Here is a 20021-nt window from a genome sequence, read left to right as displayed (position 1 = left end):
GGGACACAGTCACATATTCATTTATGTATTGTCTACGGCTGCTACAAGGACAGGGTTGAGAGCGGTGATGGAGACCCTGTGGGTGGCAAAGCTGAAAGTATTTACTCTCGGACCCTTCACAGCCCAGGTTTGCGGACACCCAGATGAGTTGTTGAAAGAAGGAGAGAGGAGGTGTGTTGGGGGCGTCCCCTCTGCATCCACCATGGGGATTGTTCTGGCTGCCGAGCTGGCCTCGTGGGCATCTCCTCGTGACTGACCCAGGAAGGTCCCCTCGGCTGAAACAGCAGGGAAGAGGGAGGCCAGGCCAGGCAGAATGGTATAGAAAGAGAGGGAGCCGGAAGAGAAAGTCACTCCAGAAAGCCCTTCCGCACAAGCCCCAGGGCCCCTCCAGCCCACCCCGCTTCCCCGCATCCCCCAACCTCGAGAGGCTCAGGGTTGCCCTTGCAGGCCTGGCTCCAAGAAGCTCATCAGAGGAGGAACTCTTGGGTTGCATCCAATTTCCCCGGGCTCCTCATCGAAATGAGAAATCTGAGGCCCGGGAAGCCATGGAGAGCTGATAACACTCTCCCAGGTGAACCTTCCCACTTATCACTGCCGAGGTCACCTCTGTCTTGAAAGACTTGTTTTCTTTAAAAAAAATAAAAAATTGCCTGGGACGTGTGATGGGGTTGGCCATGATAGGAGGGGGGCTGGGGAAAGGGAAGAAAAAAAAAAAGAAAGAGGCAGAGGCACACTTATTTTTCCAGACCTGGGGGAGGCGGGTCTTCTGCACCCCCTCCCGGCCTCCATTCCCCCTCCAACTGAGGGTGCCGAGTGCAGGATCCAGGGCAGGAGGGGGCTGTGGGATATTTAGATGGGGGTGTCTCTCTCTCCACATGGCAACAGTTGCCACACGAAAGAGATGCAGCTGAGACTCCGCCCAGGTTTGTTTGGCTAACCAAGTGGGTGTTTGTGCAGGAAGGAGCAGTGGGGGTGATGGCAGGGATGGGGTGTCCGCAAGCCCCTACCCCACAGCCTCTTCCTGCCGTCTCCCCTCCGCCCGGCGACCTGTGGATCCTCACCTGCCTCTGAGTCACACTGGCTTCTCCCTGGTCTCTCTCGGTTTCGGGGTCTCTGTCTCCCTGTTTTTCCATCCCTGGGTGTCCTTGTCTTCCTCCTTTGTCTCTGTGCCTTGGTGTCTCTGCCTCCCTCTTGCTGTCCTTTGTCCCGCATGATATGTGTCCCTCCCCATCCATCCCCCTCTATGCCATTCCCTCTCTCCCACCTCTTCTGCTCTCTCCTCTTTCTGTCTCTCCTCTCTCTCCCGTCTGCGGGTATCTACCGGCATCTCTCCCTCTCTGTCCCTGCCTCTGTCTCCCTCTCTTTCCCTCAACACTTCTCTCTTCCCCTGCGTCTCTGTCTTCCTCACTACCTCTGTCTCTCTCCCCATCCTATGTCTGTCCCTGGCTATCTTTCCTTCCATGTTTCTGTCTCCTCTCCCCTCCTGTCTCTGCATCAACCTCCCCACTCATCTGGGAGAAACTTTCTCTGCCGCTGGCCTCTCTGCGTCCCCACGCCGAGGGGATGGACCCTGCAGACCCCAGTGTGGACTCTCTCCGATGCTCTGGGTCCCCGCTGTGCCCTGCTGGGTCTGAGGAGAGCCTTAGACTGTCAGAACTGCCCACGTTCCAGGATGCCTCCACCCCAGAACCCTGCCTGATGAAGGGGCAAGTATGACAAATGAGACCAGGGTCCCCAGGAGTGAGGGTGGACCCCTGGGATGGGAGGGAAGACTCAGGGCTTTTGGTGGCAAGAGAGTTGGGAGGCTCAGAGTTAAGTCAGACCAGCCTCATTCTCCATAAGGTCAGAGGCCCGTGGAACACACCCAGGTACCAACTGCCTGGCAAGGTGGCAAGAACTGATTGCTTAGGGCTCAAATCCTGGCTGTGCCACTTACTAATTGGGTGACCGTGAGCAAGTCATTTCATCTTTTTGTGTCTCATTTCCTCACCTGAAAAGTGGAGATCACAATAATACCCGCCTCATGGGTCAGTGTGAGGATGAGAATTATTTAAATTGTGTAATACTCTTAGAACAGACCCTGACACATGGTAGGCATTCAATAAATATTAGCTTTTGTTATTTTTAGAGTGTAATCACAAGACATGAGAGTTACTATATCCTATGTGAGGTCAGAGGGGAAAGGACATTTTAGTTGGGGTCTTGAGGGTTGAGTAGGAGTTTTCTGACCCTCCCCACTGCCCCCCCACCTCCCTGTGCCCCATTATTTCTCTTTACACTGTTTCTATGCAGCAAGGAGTGCTCAGGTCATAAGAAATGCTTTTCCTTCTCCTCACTGCTTGGCCTATCGCCTCACCCCTGAAGTCAGCCCACACACCCTTTGTTCAAAGAGAGTCTGTGTCATTGAGAAAAAACACACTGCCTGGGTTTGAATCCTGGTTGCCCGGAGTCCTCACACCATATCCTCTCAGCTAAGCACCCAGTTCCCTTCTTCAATTGTTACATAACAAGCCACCCCAAAACCGAGTGTTAAAACAACACCATTTATTTTGTTCACAAATCTGCAATCTGGGCAGAGCTCAGTGGGAAAGCTCGTCTCTGCTCCACTTGGCATAACCTATAGTGACTCAAAGGTGGGGGGGTGGAATCATCCGAAGTCTCCTTTGCTCACACATCTGACAGTTCATGCTGGCTCTTGGCTGGGAGCTCAGCTGGGGCTGGAACATCAAACGTGTGGCCTCTCCATGTGGCTTGGGCTTCCTCACAACATGGTGGCTGGGTTCCAAGGATGAGTGCCCCAAGAGAGGGAGAGCCAGGTGGAAGCTATGTCACCTTTTGTAACCTTGCCTTAGAGGCCATGCAGCATCTTCCGCTATATTCTGTTCACTGCAGCAGTCACAAAAGGCCGTCCAAATCCAAGGGGAGGAGAACCAGAGTCCACCTTTTTTTTGGGAGCAAGCAGTATCAACGAATTTGCCACCATGTTTTAAAACCACCAAATAGCCTCTGCTCTGTGGTCTCTGATTGTCCTTGTGGTCCCCTGTGTACTCCTTGGACCAGGCCTTCTTGTTGGGGGATGGGATGTTGTGATTGTCCAGGCTTGCGTCACACCCCTATTTCTGGGGCCAGTGTGCACATTGACTGCAGCCAGGCTGGAGGCACACGCAACAAGAGACTCCAAATCTCTTTGGCGAGATTTCTTCAAAGAAGGGAGGGTGGGAAGAAAAAAACATGTGTCCTCTCCAGAGAGTAAACAAGTAAACAAACACTCAAGGACATAATTACTCAGGGTGATAAATGCTCTGTTGGCAAAAGACAGGATGCTCTAAAGAGATCGTGCTGAGGTGGGCAGTGGGGATGGAGCCTTGGACGGTTGGTCAAGGATGGTCATCACAGGAGTGATTTACACTGAGGCTGGGAGGGTGAGAGGGAGCCAGCTGGAGGAGGGCATTTCAGGCAGACGGTTTAGCCTGTGCAAAGGCCCTGTGGTGCAAAAGCTTGACATATTCAAGGACTTGAATGACAATGTGGCTGGAGCAGAGTGAGTGAGATGGGAGTGTGTCAGAGGCAAGGCCTGATCACACCGTTCTCAAAGGCCAACAGTTTAGAAGGGAAGGCGCTGGTGAGATCCAGTTCAAGTTTACATGTATCATGCCCCAAATGGCCGGCAGGGAGTCATCTATACACGGTACCTTTTCAAAGTCTGTTGGTTCCTTACCCCACTGCCTTTCAGCCCCTCGCTGTGATTTCCCTCCAAAGTCAGCCCCAGCATGGATGTGCCATTTCCCACACCCCGTATTCCCCGTCGTATTTCCTGTGACTCCTTCTTCCTGCAGGTTCCTGTCTCTGCTCTGCCCACTCCATCTGCCCTCAGTCACCGGGCCGTGTCCCGCTCAACTCGAGACACATGACGTCAACGGGTGGCAGCAGGAAGGCGACATTTTCCTCCCCCAGCGGCCACCCACGCTGTCAAGCCCATCCATCGCTCCCTGGCGCACCCAATGCATCCAATTTAAATAAACAAATCCCCCAAACAGGGCCCAGTAATAGAAACGCTGACAGGGCCTTCTCTACAGCGTCTTGGGGTGTGCACGGGTCCAAAATAATTGGGGCCTCACCGAGGCGGAGGAGTTATTGCGATTGTGTGGCACCTATGACAGTTTAATCAGATCTTGAAAATCAGGGACATTACATTGTGCACCTGCTCATGGGGACAAAAAGGAGAAAAAAAGGGCTGGTAGAGTTTTCTATCATGGGCCTTTTTTTTTAATACCCAGGCAGGACTCCCAGCACCCGAGGATATAATTCATTGCACGTGTGTGGGGGAGGGTAGTGAGCGAGGGAAGTGGGAACGAGGCTTGTGCTGAATGATGACTAGGCAAGAGCGAGGGAGGGAGCCCGCCCAGGGGCTCCTTTTGTCTACACTGGCTGTATCCGGGGAGGACGCAGCATGTCTGGGACATGAAGCAAGACACACCCAGGTTCAAGAACTGTATCCTTCTCTGCCTCCCTTCCTCTCTCCCTCTGTCCCTCCCTTTCTTCCCCCTTCCCTCTCCCTCTCTCTCCCTTTCTTCCCTCCAAGGTCATTTTTGGGCCAGGTCCTAGGCACGGGATGCTATAGTGACCCCAAAGTGTCCAGGCTCTGCCTTCAAGGAACCAGCAAGTGTGGCCAGGGAGAAAAAGCTGCTCATCAAATGGCTTAACTTGGTCCCCATGAAAGCAGGACTGAAGACACAGATTTAGGGACAAGGAGATGTATTTGGAGGTGATTGAGGAGTAAGGGAACACAGGGTGAGACAGAGGAGGAAAAACTTCCAGGGAAGGGTGTATTACTCATCTGGGTACCACTGTGGGCAACAGGGGCGCAACGCCAGTGGGGACCTTCTGAGAAACAGCGTAGACTGTGTCTCAGCTTCGAGAAAACCCTGAGGCAGGGAAGCAGGGTAGTGTTCACTCCTGATGTGCTGAAATCAGTGGGTCAAGAGGGTGTGGCATTGCGCACCATGGACAGCTCCCACACTTGGATGATGGTGGGCTTCCTGGAAGAAGTGACATATGAAAAATCTGACAGCTGAGAAGCAGTTAAATAGTCACCAGCGTGGGGGTGGGGGGACGAGGAGGAAAGAGCATTCCAGGAAGGCGGAACGGCACGCGCAAAGACCCAGAAGCAGGAAGGAGCATGGTGCCTTGGAGGGCTGAAGCCACGTGACTGGTGCAGGAGAATGAGGGGAAGAGAAGCAGTACTCAGGACAGGAGGGGGCAGGACCCAGACCCTGTGGGCACTGTGGGTCTCACTGGAAGGCTGGGGATGAGGACATCAGAGACATCATCGTGGCTTGTGTGGAGAGTGGATGCCCGTGGTAGGTGGCTGCGGGGAGATGATACAGGGAGAGCAGAGACGATGCTGCTGAGGTTGTCCGGGTGGGAGATGACGGTGCGCTGGTCTGGACTGGTCACCACTGACTCACTGCGATACCTGGACCAAGAGACTCTGGTGTCCTCACAGCCTCATGGTCAAAACTCCTGAGAGCTGTCCTGAGGAGTAAAGAAGGTCATGTCCGTGGTGGTGGCTAGCACAGAACCCTACGCCCAGTGGGCGCTCAGAGCTCTTCCTTCCTCCTTCCTTCCTTCCTTATTTCCTTCCCTCCCTCCTTCCTTCCTTCTTTTCTTCCTCTTCCTCTCTTCCTGACTCTGGACCTCAGAGTGCATTTCTGGGAGGAAGGGGTCTCACGTGTGCATTATCAGTGGCAATAGAAAGAGGGCACCGCTGGCTTTGCCTTTGGGACAGTCCCCTCAACTGCAGGATGGGATGTGTCTGCCCAGCCTTGCCATGCAAACTGTTGAGTGCTGTGCACAGGAGCATGAGCTGAGACGTCTGCGCCCAACACAGGACAGTAGACTCCTGACTCCGTGGTGCTCTTTCTCCCCCTCCCAAGCCAGGCTGTTACGTAAATGGGCTTTCCAGAACCCCCAGACCCCCTCCATCATGCCTCCCCCACTGAGATCTTGTCTCAAATTCTTCCTTAATTAGGTTTCTCCTTCTGCAGTCCCAGAGGTCTCAGAGAGACCCTGGGGTTCAGCAGCTTTCACTTTCAATAGATTATACTGCGGGAGTATTCAGTCATTCACACCTTGGTGTGAACTGGATTGAAAGACGTGAATGTGCTAAATGCTAAAGGCAAGTGGCCAAGTTAGCGGCCTGATCAGCCAAGTGAGCTGGGCGGCACCCACTGCTAGGCTGGAGGGCAGAGGGATGTGGGAGGTGGGGGAATAGGAGAACCAGAGACCCCACTCTCTTCCTCTCTCTGCGCCTCCCTTTACCACTTTGTATAATTGGCAAGTTGGGCTATGAAACCTTGACGACTTGGCACCTTGGAGCTCCAAACAGGATTTCTATGGTACCCAGCACCAAGCACAGTACCCGGCATGTAGCAAGCACCAAATAAGTATATCAGACAAATGAATAGATGGACAGATGGATGGAGAGATGGACAGATGGACAAACGGCTGATTGAATGAATAAGTCAGTGGCTGCACGAGCAGCTATACCAGGACATCACTGATCAGACTCTGGTGAAAACTTTTTGGGCTGGTGGTTTGCATCCCAGAACCCAGGGTCAGGCTGCTTGTGTTGGAAGACTGTTTCCCAAGTGGGCTCCCAGATCCAGGTTCTGTAGAACATCCCATTTTGCCTCTGAGGTGCTTGGGAGAATCCTTTCTAGATGGTTCTCTATCCCAGGCCACTGGATTTTAAGTGGCTATGACAGGTCCTCAGGCACAAGGAATATGACAAGGGCTTCCTCTCCTGTTGGGCAGTGGGATGGGGGATGCTAGCATGTAAAATGCGGGTGGAAAACCAGGCTTATTCATACTTCGGGCATCCATGGAACATCCCAGAGAGGTGCTAGGGCTCCAGAGACATTGTTTAGATTGATTTGGAGAGGAGATGAAGGACTTCTCTCTCACTAGAAAATCCCTGGGTTTTTCATTCCTTCACTTAGCTGTTCCTTTGATGTCCTTTCTAAGCATTCACTCATTCATCTATTTATTTTTTCCATGCACCCATCATTTATCCATCCAACTATGCATTTACCCACCCTCCTGACTATCCATCGACCCATTCATCCACTCACCTATCTTTCTATCCACTATCCGTCCATCTACTCATCTCATTGGTACATCCATCTATTCATCTCTCTAACTACTCACCTACACATCCATCCACCTACCCATACACTCATCCATCCGTCCATCCATCATCTCCAGGGCTCTCTTCTAGAAATATGAAATCAGGTTGGTGTCTACCTCTGAGGACATGTACCTGTGTGAATGTTTCCCAGAGTGGGCTCTGACTCTGAGTACATGACATTGATGCCCTTGCTCTCTATTCTATGCTCCTTGCAGACATTGCTAACTGATCACAGAACTATTTACACTGAGCTGGACATGGCCTTGAAACAGGGCGATCACATAATTTACTATGCAAACCATGACACTTTAGAGAGTGAAAGGGAACATGATTAAAAATTATTTCTGAACAACAGGTGTAAACTGGGACAGTCATGGGAAGACCAGAGAGTTTGGACATCCTACGTCAAAAAGTAGCTCAGTTCAATGTTCCTGGCAGCCATAATCAATCGATTACCAAAAAGGGCATGTGAGATAAACCTTATTCGCTTTTCCAGGTCTGGACAGACAATCCAGAGTACCTGATCTTTCTGGAATGGCATTCGACTGGATCTGGTCAGACACCTGGGCTAGTTTCAGACTCCTTCATCCCCTCCCAGTGGCCATGCCATCCTTCAAGGAGTGAGCTACCCCTTGCTCTGTATTTCTGAGCCTCCATGAGAGGGGGCTGCTGCATGGCAAGCCCCCACCCCAAAACCATGTCTCATAGATGTCCTCAGAAAGGACCTGGGGGGGCATCTAACTCAAAAAATGGCTTTGGAAGTCCTTGCTGCCCCCTTGAAGGACTGAAGGGGTGGGTCCTTACCACAGTGGTGCCAAGAGTTAGGGAACAGTGGGACCAGCCCAGGGGAACTTGTGCAGGGTAACAGCCATCCTCGGTTCTAGTAAATTCTGACACTGTCTCATTTATGCTGGCTTCAAGGGGGCTGCAAAAGGCACCCCCAAACCCCTTGATGTCATTCATCTGAGGATTCCCAGTGGCTGGCCATTCCTGAATGCCTACGAACCACAGTGAAGGTTGCGGGGGTGCGGTCAAAGGACTTTCCTCTCCCGTAGAAGTGATCATGGTTAACCATCTTTACCTCCTCAATTCAGAAACCCGGAAAGCGAGGCTCAGGGGGGTGATGCACCCTGCTCAAGATCACTGAACAGATTCATGGTAGGACTGGGCTCCCCAGCCTGGAACTCCTGAGTCCCCGTCTGCTTTGCCCCCCACTTTGGTACCCTCTGAAACATCTGTGAAATAGGTACAGTTAAAACTGGATATCTGTGAGTAAAGCACATCTTTCCCTATCAAGTAAAACGTGGTAAGTTGCTTTAATAAAGATAGAATACGTGACTCGAGCACGAAGTGCTGAAAGAGAGCATTTATCCAGCTCCTACTGTATACCGGGATGGTTCTCCCATTAAGTTAATGCAAGAATGTTCTGCAACCTTTCTGAGGTAGGGATGCTCTGTGCATTTCACAGATGGGGAAAGAGACTCAGAGAGGTCAGTTGAGTTCACATAGCTGGGAGGGCCAGGGCTGGGATGTGAACCTGGGCCTGGCCAGGTCCGGTGATCAAACTCTTGCCATTTCTCCCCTTGGCCCCGAGCTGCCCAGCCTGGGGCTCCCCCAAACACCGCTGAGTCTTTGAATGACTCCTAAATCCACTTACAGTGGATAAATAGAGTGTTGTCGAGAGTTTGGAGACTGAAGCAGTGGTTCACGCAGCTGCTGATTCCGTAGTAAGGCCGACACCTCCTGTTTCCTGAGCACTTGTGTGTGCCCAGCATGATCCGAGCTATTGCACCCACCAATCCTGAGTGTGACCCTCGTTTTACGGATGAAGAAACTGAGACCAGGAGAGGGGAGGCCACGCAGCAAGGAGGAGGCAAAGTCAGGATCTGAACCCACGCTCCGACCCCCGTGTTCTTTCGGGATAACCTCAGTGGGAACACGCCATCCCCAGGGCCATAAAGAAAGGCCTCGTCTCTAATTCTTCCCTTCCTGGGATGCAGGAGACAGCTGGGATGTGATGTGGCTCCCAGACGGATGAGCAGTGTTATCGATCTTCACGGCGCTAATAACCGTGCCAGCACGTGGAGCAGGCCTGGAAGATGGATGGTGTCTCCGGCATCCTCCGCCACGCCCAGCCCTGTCTCCGACCTTCCTCAGGGAATGTGGCCCTTGATGGGAGGCCGCCTCTGGCTCCTCTGCCATATCCAAGGAGGGCATGCTGGGGCCGGGGCCCTCGACCTCGGCCAAAGCCTTCTCCCCATTGTGCAGCGGACAAAACTGAATCCAGGCTAAATCGGAGGAGCCTTACCTGAGGACAAGAACCAGCTCAGAGGCACCATCATATCAGGTCCTAGGAGGACCAACAGTCCGCCTAGGGCTTGGCATTTAAATAAAACAACGGTGACGTAAAAAACCTAGTGATAACGAAGAACTTGATCATATACTCCGACGGTCAGTGCCTTGTGTGATCATCAGGCAGCCTAGTGATGCTGGTGCTGTTCCCATTTTACAGATGTGAAAGCAGAGGCTCAGCCCCATGAGTAATTTGCCTGAGGACACAAGATTACAAGAAGTGGGGACTGAATTTGAACCCAAGCCCAGCTGAGCCCAGGCCCTTGTATTTTCATTTTCCACATGTGCTGCCTCTCTCCTAGTGGTTTGATCTCCAATGAACTCCTTGACCTTGAACTCTCTGTGTTAAAAGTGGAGCTCAGAGTGTGCACGGTGGAGTGAATACAGTCAGCCCTCCATATTCACGAGTTCCACATCTGTGGATTCAACCCACCTTGGATCCTAAGTATTTGGGGGGAAAAAAATTCCAGACAGTTCCAAAAAGCAAAACTTGAATTTGCCATGTGCAGACAACTATTTGCATAGCATTGACCTTGTCTTTGCAGTGATTTTCATAGCATGCACATTGGTATTAGGGATTATAAGTGGTCTAGAGAGGATTATTCGGGAGGGTGTATATAAGGCACTTGAGCACCTGGAGATTTTGGTACCTGCCAGGGTTCCTGGAATCAGTGCCCCACAGATACCTAGGGATGACTGTATTTCTAGTTAAAAATAATGATATTGGGCTTCCCTGGTGGCACAGTGGTTGGGAGTCCGCCTGCCAGTGCAGGGGACACAGGTTCAAGCCCTAGTCTGGGACGTTCCCACAGGCCGTGGAGCAAAGAAGCCCGTGCACCACAACGACTAAGCCTGCGCTCTAGAGCCCGCGAGCCACAACTACTGAAGCCCGCGTGCCTGGAGCCCGTGCTCTGCAACAAGAGAAACCACGGCAATGAGAAGCCCGCACACCACAAGGAAGAGTGGCCCCTGCTCGCCACAACTACAGAAGCCCGCGCGCAGCAACAAAGACCCAACGCAGCCAAAAATAAATAAATTAAATAAATAAATAAATTTAAAAAAAAATGATATTGGCAGTGACCACTTACTGAGCACTTACCCTGAGCCTGGCAGTATCAGTGCCATTGGAGTCTGTGAGTGGAGTCTTCTTGTCCCCAGACTGCAGATGAGGGAACTGAGGCAGCCCCCCCCCACCTCGCAGAGAAGCAGGCTCGTGCTTCTCCCTGCGTTCATTCCAATTTTGCTTCTTGTGTGTGTGGGCAGATCCAGGCTTGGGGCCTCCTGGGGGAGATCAGACAGAGGCGTTCTCAAGGGGCCTCTCTCCCCATGGTCTGTCTGTGGTTCTGGAAGCCGGCAGCCAGATGTTTGGTGTCCACGGAGCAGGCCCCAGCTGTGGCCCTGGATGCCGAGGGCCTCCTTGGCTGACCACATGGGGCTGGGAGGGGTGCTCTCCGAGCCTCGGGTTCAGCCCGAGGTCGGGAGTGGGCTGGGAAAGCACTTGTGCAGGGGTGCGGGTTTGCAGGAACCTTCTGGATCCTTCTCCCAGGGCTGGGGAGATCTCACGGACCCCGGCTCTTCAGTCCCCCAACACCCACGCATGTGGAGGTCACCCTGGGGCTGGCTTCCTTGGGCCAAGCAGGAGGTCCCAGCTGGCTGGCTGTGTGACCAGGGAAGGTCACTCACCCTCTCTGGGCCTCAGTTACCTCATGTGTAAAGAGGGATCAGACCATCGGGATCATCTGTCTTCCACAGCTTGTCCGGCTTGAGAGGCCTGAACCCCAGTGCAGGAGGACAACTGGCCCCTGACTCAGCCTTCCCCAGACTCCCCCAGCCTGCAGCCCTGAGGAAGGCATTTCTTTCCCCTCCCTGTGCCACAGTGTCTGCACCTGTAAAATGGGTTCACGAATAGTGCCTGCTTCAGGGGTATGTGAATTGGGGACCTTGGCACAAGGTCCATGCTGAATAAGCGGAAATGCAGCCTGATAGGAAAACCTGCCCACTGAGGCTGGCTCTCTCCTCCTGGGGGAGAGATGGTGGGTGGCATCCGTTGACTCTGTTGTGATTTTTAGATGATGGCATTCATTGGTCAGTCCTCCAAATTGTGGGCTGGTGTCTGGGATTTTAAATCAGCCTCGATCAAACTTCACTGTGCCCAGGAATCACTCAGAGAGCAGGTTAAAATTCAGATTCTGATTCGACAGACCTGGCTATCTGATTTGCAGGACCCAGTGTAAAATGACAATGCGGGATCCTTATTCAACAATTGGTTAAAAGGATTTCAAGACGTCGATCTCAGAGCATGAAATTAAACACATGAGCCAGCAGAGGTCTGATGCCCACAAAGCTGGCCTGAGAGTCTGCATTTCTAACAAAGTTTAGGGGAGCCCGCTGCTGCTGGCCCCGGGTCACACTTGGAGGAGCTGGGTTTAGGGTTTCAGGGGCAGCCTCGGGAAGCATTAAATGCTCACCTGGTGTCGGTTCTGGTCCTCTGCCTTGTGGTGTGAACTTGGACAAGTCTGGCTTCTCTGGGCCTCAGTCTCCCGAACTGGAAGGTGACCAGGTCAAACGAGATGGCCAGTAAGCTCCCCTCTGGCACCCTGTCCCCCCATGGAGCCCCCAACCTGGACCCCCAAGCCGCTGACCTGGATCAAATTGCCACAGTCGCCTCGTCCATCCAGCCTGGCTGGAAGCGATTTTTAAACAAAGCCCACGTTCCTTCCCAGCTATCAATTTCCTGTGTTCCCAAGCCCACCACCACGCCTGCAATTTCCTCGCCAAGCCAACGTTTTGGAATAAACAAATGGTGAAACCCTGGCAAGCAAATAAATAAGCAAATCCCCACCACACCCCACCATGTCCCATGTCACTCCGGCATCTTTCAGAACAAGTGTCCTGGTGACAATGTTGAGACATCAGGGGCCCTGCCAGGGGAGGGGGTGGGGCTGGGGGGCTGGAGAGGACAGTTGGAATAAAACAGGTCAGAAGCCCAAGGAAGGTCAGTTGACTTTAATCCCATAATGGAAGTCGGGGAGGATTTTGCCTTCGAAGACTTCCAGTGGACTTTTGCCCTGAAGATGACACGCACTGTACACGGAGAAAGTGGCTTTTAGAACTATTAGAAAGTGGGTGTGCTGGCGATGGGGAGGGGGTGCCCAGGATGGGAAAATTAAAATTCCACTCCTGCTGAAGGTTCCTGGGCTCCAGCTCACTGCGCAAGCATCGATCTGTTCCAGCACTTGACTTTCAACCATGACAAAACTGTGGGCAAATTAATTGTTCTCCAGGATATTAAGCATCAGACTCCATTAATCCTTTCTGAGCGAGATGCTTGCTGAATACTAATCGGGAGGGTTCCAGGCTGCCATGGGGTGTTTTTCCTGCTCCCCGAGGCCCCACCATGTCCCACCTTTCTCTGTCTTCCCCAGGTGTGGGTACCAGTGGCTGAGCCCCTGCCCCCTCCCGTAATTTCTCTTTGTGGCGGAGGACAGAGCGGGTACAGGAGGGCCCGACCTAAACCTCCCCTCCCCCGCCTAGGAGGCTTCTTCCCGGGAAGCAGTGGGACTGGTAGCAAGATTGTTTTATGCAAATTCCAATATCTGTATGCAGGCGCGGCCGTGAGGATGAACGCAAGAAATAATTGCCAAATTATGCACGTTGCGTTGGTTTTCCTGAATCCGGAGCCCTTTTTAAAAGAAAAAGCGAAAACACAGAGACGCGTGTGTATAAAACAGAAAAACAACCCGTGGCTCTGGTCACCGGAGGTGGGGTGGGCTGGGCTGCTGCGGATTTGGGGGGGGATGGAGGGGAGGGCCCAGGGCCAGGAGTCAAGGTTCTGGGCTCTAGGCTGCCACCCAATGGCAAGGAGCCCTTGAGCACGTCACTTCCCTTCCTGGGGCCTCAGTTTCCCCATCTGCAGAAGGGGAGGAAGGCAAGAGGTCTGACAGTGCTGGGGGGACCCACTGAGCTTCAAGTGAGGCTGACTCTCCTTGCACAGCATGGCTCTGGGGGGACAGGGAGGACCCCTGGGACCTCCCCTTGCCCTCTAGATTCCCCTGTCTCGTTGTCAATGGCAACATCCTTCTTATTCCAGTAAGGTTTCCTGCCATCAACTCATCTCAGGGTGGTTTGAAATTATCGCCCCATTTTGATGACTGCAGCTCAGATCAGGAGAGGGACGAAGCCCAAATCATATCCTGTAGGAGACAGAAGGAGGATGAGATAGCATATCTGTGCCCTCATCCTCGGACAATTCTACCCCCTTCCCACCCCGAGCTGCCTCTCCTGGTTAGCTGCTGCTGCTACTTGCTTCCCTCCCACGTGGAGAGCTCTGAACTGCACTGAGCAGGGTGCCGTTCTTGCTTCCTACAGTCTCAGCTCTGCCTGGTGCATCCTGAACCCAGAAGATTCACCTGGGGTCAGACCCCAATTTAGAGACTCCCAGATCTAATCACAAAAGGAGGCTAGAATCACCCTCACATATCGTGGAGCAGTTTGTGCTAAACACTTTCCATGTATCACCCCTTCGACCTCTCACAACCACTCCATAAGGGGGTCTTATCATGATCCTGTTTTCTGGATAAGGAAACTGAGGCTCAGAGAAGCCAAGCCACTTGCTCAAGGTCACACAGCAAGTCAGTGACAATGCTGGGTTCAAATCTGCATCGGACTGACTTCAGAGCCCACTAGCTATACTATATAAGTAGCTTATCTTCAGTTCCTCTTTCCCCCCATCCTGGGGGATGGAGAGGCTTTCCTTGCCCCCCACCCTCCCTGCTGACTCCACTACTCCCCATTTTCCCCAGGATGCCTTCTCTGGCCTCAGTGGACACAGAGAAAAGCATGCCAGCCACTTGGTAACTGAGAGGATATTTATGCCTGTGCAAACACCACCCAAGGCTTCTGCATGATTTGGAGCTAAATGCAGTGTGACTTAATTAATGCACATGTAACATGCGAGAATATTACACCTATTAGAGCTCACAGACAATTAACACTCCCGGGCCAGTGCTGCCACTGTGTCCCATGATAAAGGCTCTGACATATCCCCTGTGCTGAATCAGTAGCTCACAGTTATGCTTCTCCCCACCTGTGCTCCAGTCCACTTTGCCTCTTTGCCTTGGATTTTCTCCCTTCCCCTTTTATTTATTTTGGTTTTACTTATTATTTTATTTTTTTCAGCTTTATTGAGATGTAATTGACATATAACATTGTGTAAGTTTAAGGCGTACAGTGTAATGATTTGATGTATGTATATATTGCAAAATGATTACCACCATAAATTTAGTTAACATATCCACCACCTCATATAGTTACAAATTTTTTCTTGTGTTCTCTTTCCCTTTTATTTTAAACTTTTCTATATTTAATCTCCCAGCTGAGGCAATTTGGAATCATTACATATTAAAAATTATTACATATAAAACTTTACATTATATGTTACATTACATATTTTAAAAATTCTGATTTGGAAGTATTTTGTGCATAAAAGTTTCTAAGTGCCATGCTGCCAGGAGTAATGGGTCATCAAATATTTTTAATTTCCTGCTTTCCCAAACTTCAAGGGACTACCTTTCTTTCTTGTTTGACTGTTTATAAGAGAGAAAAAAAAGTCACCTCCTCCAGGGAGCATCCCCTGATTGCTTTACTTCTTTTGGATACTTTTCTCCACGGATATCCTCCAGCACTTGGTACTATAGGCTCCATGAGAGAAGGGGCCCCATCTGCCCTCCCCCACCCCCACCCCAGAGAGCCTCAGCTCTCGCATTTGTGAAATGAGGTCCAGAAGACTTTTCTACCTGTTCGTTGGGGCTGCAGGGAAGAAGAAGCAAGATGTGGGCATTATGCAAATCTACTGCTGAGTTTGATGCAGTGTCTTCTCTGTGCATTCATCTTTCCATCTGTCAAATGGGCATGCCAATACCTTCCAGAAAGCTTGGCCTGAGTGTTAAAGAATCTGTCGTCACATGTAAAAAGCCGAGCCTGGTGCCCAGTGCTGGGGTAAATGACCTCGTGCCTGGAGCATTGCACAAGTCAGGCATCCCCTATCCATTCCAAAAGCATTTGTTGTGCACGGGTTATATTGGAGATTAAGTTAGATGCAACTCCCTGCTTCAGGAGGCTTCCGGTCCAGTTGAGGTTGATGGACAATAAACCCACAAACAGACAAACACATGGCTGATCCTGGCTCATGATACAGGTTAGGAAAGAAATATCTGATGACAAGGTCACAGTCTCTTTCTTGGGCTGGTCAGGGAGGGCTTCCTGGAGGAGATATCCATTGAAGAAAGAGGAGGAGTTGACAGGTGACAAGGAGGATGAACAGATTCATGAGGTCAGTGTCCGGCCATATCACCCCCTGAAAGCTGAAGGGATGGCTGTAGGCTCATGTTTGGTCTGAACGTGGGGCAGGAGAAAAGTATAGGGGAAGGACCGCCCCGCCCCTGGGGGAAGCAGCCCTCACGTGAAGGCAGATGGGTGCTGGGGTACAAATCCCTCACCTTCCTGGCCCCTTGGGGAGATGACCCTGAGATGCGTGTTCTATGTAGCTTCCCAGAGGCCCCGGCACACCTGAGCCCCAGGTGCCCACAGTGGAAACCTGCTCATTTATGCAGCCTGACTTGGCTGCCGGCTTCTGTGGGTGCTTCTTGGGATCTGCTCCCAGATAAACTGGCCCTGGAATGCTTATTGTAGGGTCTGTGACTGACGCCTCCCATACAAAGACTCTTGGGGGTCAGGGGGTGGCAGATTGCTCTGGGCCCTCAGCTTGGGGTATCCCTAGAATCCTCCCAAGAGACCCCTCCCCTCAGTGGTCCCCGGGCCCACCTGCAAGGCAGGGGGATTAGGAGGGTCCCCAGAGCTGCCCGTCAGTTCCCTCCCCAGACACTCTTTCCAAAAAGGATTAAATAAATATGTCCAGCAGGAGGGGGAGCCCCGGCTTTCACTGCCCGCTGGCGGGAAATTAAATAATGCTCATTTCTGCTGCTGTGAGCTGAACAAGGCTGGCCAAGCCACAGGGCCGGGCCTGGAGGCGGCTGCGATTGGCAGCTCGTGGCGAGCCCTAAATCAGAGGAGCCGATGAAATTTCTAATAACAGGAGCGCGACTGGCATCAGCGTATAAATAAAGTTCCCCTCTTGAAAGGCAGCTTATTCCAGCCTTGCCGCCAAGGATATTAAGCCCGGAGGACTGGCGGCTGCGGCCAGGCTGGACCAAGGCCAGAAGCCAGCTGGGCCTGGGAGGCGTGAGTTCTTCCCCGGCGGAGGCTCTGCTGCCCCTGAAACATTGCCTGGGGTGGAGCCCCTGGACGTGCCCAGCCCTGAGCTGGGTGGGTGCATGTTTGCAACAGGAGGGTATTAATTTGCAGGGCAGATTTTATCCTTCCCATTGCCCAGGTGAGCAAACCAAGGCTCAGAGGAATTAGGTGTCCTGCCCAAGGTCATACAGCTGGTAATCGGTCCCTTTGCGTGGGTAGAGTGGAAGAGAGGGAGGGATTCAAAGCCAGGTCTGATTCCACAACTCCTCACAGCTGTAAAATGGCCCAAACCACCCTACCTGGGATCTGGGCCACTTCCCAGGGTGGCCTCGCCCTGCTTCTCTGTTCTACATCCAGGCTGCTCCTTAGAGATGAGCCAGCCCCATCCCTGCTCCCAGGGACCCACAGTCCAGTGGGGGTGGGGCAGACATGTCTACAGAGAACCCTCATGATCTCTTCAAACTGGCCCCAGTCTAGCTGAGTGACTGAGCTCATGTGGTCTGGAACCAGACTGCCAGGGACTGAATCCTGTCTCCACCACACTGGCCATGTGGCCTTGGGCAAGTTACTTAACCTCTCTGGGCTTCCTCATCTGTAGAATGGGGATAACAGTTGATGTGAGAATCGAATAAGATGATTTATGTAGAAGGCTTGGCATAAGTGCCTTGTAAGCATGTGCTTTCATTTCTTACCATCCACCCATCCACCCATCCATCCATCCATCCATCCACCCATTCACCCATCCATCCATCCATCCATCCACCCATCCATCCATCCACTCATCCATCCATCCAACAACCCATCCATCCATCCAACCACCTATCCATTTGCTATTTCTGCCAAAATGCCTGGCACATAATTGGTGCTTTGTACGTATTCAATTTCTTATAATTAGACATGCCACTGTATTGCTGAGTACTGTGGGCACTGGCAGGGGAAATTTCTATTTCTTCATAGAAATAATGGGTGTCATAAAGTGATTGTTTAGGGTTACACTCATGAAATCTGAGGCCCCCGGTCCGCTGAGTTTCAGAGAGGACTTTCCCTAGCAGGAGTCACCTCCCCGAGGGCCTGTGGGTGAGGGAAAGGGCCTTCCAGGCAGGGGGAGCTGCATGAGCAAAGGCCAGGAAACAGGGAGGAACTGAAGGGAGATGCCCTGTGAGGCCCTCTGCAGGCCAGGCTCTAGGACAGGTCAGGAAACTAGGAGGATGTGAAAGGGCTCGGGATCCTGCCTGCCTGTTTTATAGATGGGCAAACTAAGGCCTGGGGAGAGACGAGAGCCAGAGTCAGGGCGGGTCCTGGGTTTGCTACCTTCTAGCCCAGTGCTTTCCTCCTAGGAGGAAGAGCTCACTCCAGCTGGGAGATGTTCAAGCCACCACCTGAGCCAGGTGTATGTCTCAGCTCAAGCGAATTCTCTCAGCAGCCCCTGGAGGAGGCACACGGGTCCACTTCACAGAGCAGGAAGCTGGGACTCGGTGGGTTCAGCACAGCTGTCAGTGAAGGAGCTGGGATTCAAAGCAGGAACAAATGCTGGAATCTGGGTTCACGCCCTAGGGCTCTCCTACCTGGGGAGGAGGTGGACAAATAGGAGGTGATGGTGGGGCTGATGGTGGGGCTGAAGGGATGGGCAGGACGAGCACACTTTTCCACTCTGTCCTTCTTGGGCCAAGAGTGTCCACTCAGGCCCGGCCACCGCCTGGATAGATGCTCTGGCCCTTCTCCCCTTCTTTGTCCCTGCTCTATTGTCTCCAGATTCTGGTTCCATTTCAGAATCTGACTTCACAGGGCTTGGCCCTTTTGTGCAAACTGCAAAGCCCTTTTCTTTGTGATTATAATTTTTTTCTTTTTCTTTTTTTTTTTTTGGAATCCAAAATCTCTTGACAGGAAAATCGCTGCTTGAGGTTGGAGAAGCTTGTTTCCTCCTCCATGCGAAAGCCATTACGGGGCTGTCCAGGACGGAGCCCACGCATGTGTGCACACAGACGGTCCAACTCCCTTCCCTGCACCCTGGAAAAGTGTGTCCAGCTGTCAGGCTGGAGCCGGCCCGGCCGGAGGTAATGCAAACCAGGCCACCGGGGGAAGCACATTCTTTAATCAGGACTCACGTCCCTGCAGCCCCAGCCCCGCTTCCATCAGGTACCTGCTCTTTCACTCGGGGTGGTGGCTCCTTTGTGGCTACGGATACAGCCCGGGCCGTGGCCTGGTGGTCCCGGGGGAGGGAGGGGTGGAGCGGGGCAGCTTCCTGGCTGGTCCAGGCCCCTCCGTGGAGCTCGGGCTGGGGCATTGGGCAGAGCGGTGCTGATGCTGCCAGGGGTGTGGGGGGGTACCCTCTGAAGGTCAGTATGGAGAGGGGTTGCAGGGGAGAGGAAACGGGGATCTTGGGAGAAAAAGGGAGGACGGGGAGAGAATTGAGAAGGATGGAGGGAGAGTGGGATGGGAAAGTGGAGAAATGGAGAAAGTAAGACAGAGAGAGAGAGACACGGAGGGAGCCAAGGAGAGAGAGAAGAAAGAAAGAGACAGGAGGAGGGGCAAGTGGAGGCTTAAATGAGGGAGTGAAAAAAAATGGAGAGAGATAAACAGAGAGAGAGAGAGAGGAGCAATTAAAGGAAAGAAAAGGGAAAAAGATCCCGAGATTATTTTCCAGAAGTCTATGGGGAGGTGGCTGGAATCCGTGGGCTTGGCCTCAGAGAGGCCTGGGTTTGACTCACTTCCAGGCCATGTGACCTTGACGAGTTCCTGCCCCCTCCCAGACCTCAGTCTCCAGATCTGTAAAATGAGCCTACCGAGGCTGAGGCTTCTCCTGGGAACACAGGGGAGGGTGAAAACCGGGTGGCAAGAAGGAGGCTGTGGTTACTTTGTCATGGACTCGGCCTCTATCACAGCCCACGAGATTGGAGGATTTCTCGGCCCTACAGGAACGGGTTGCCAGTCCTTTTGAGAGAAGTTTGATTTCTGTGTTTACTTTGGTGCTGATTCTGACTTCTAGCAGCTAGAGACTAGCTGCTTCCAAGGCCAAAAAGATTGCGTGTGTGTGTGCACGTGTGTGTACATGTGTGTGTCAGTGAGTTCACATTCACCATAGTGGCACCCCATCCCAAGACCCCACAGCACGCCAGAGTCCCCCGTCATCCCGGGGGGCTGGATTCTGGCCCCGACTGGGGAGTCCATCTCAGGCTCTCAAGCCTACTGGTGATGCTGGTGGATGTCCAGGGCTTGCCGTGGCCCAGCC

Source organism: Hyperoodon ampullatus, assembly GCF_949752795.1.
Source record: "Hyperoodon ampullatus genome assembly, chromosome: 13".
Lineage (NCBI taxonomy): Eukaryota > Metazoa > Chordata > Mammalia > Artiodactyla > Ziphiidae > Hyperoodon > Hyperoodon ampullatus.
The sequence above is the reverse complement of the archived record's forward strand: the minus strand, read 5'-3'. Positions refer to the sequence as shown.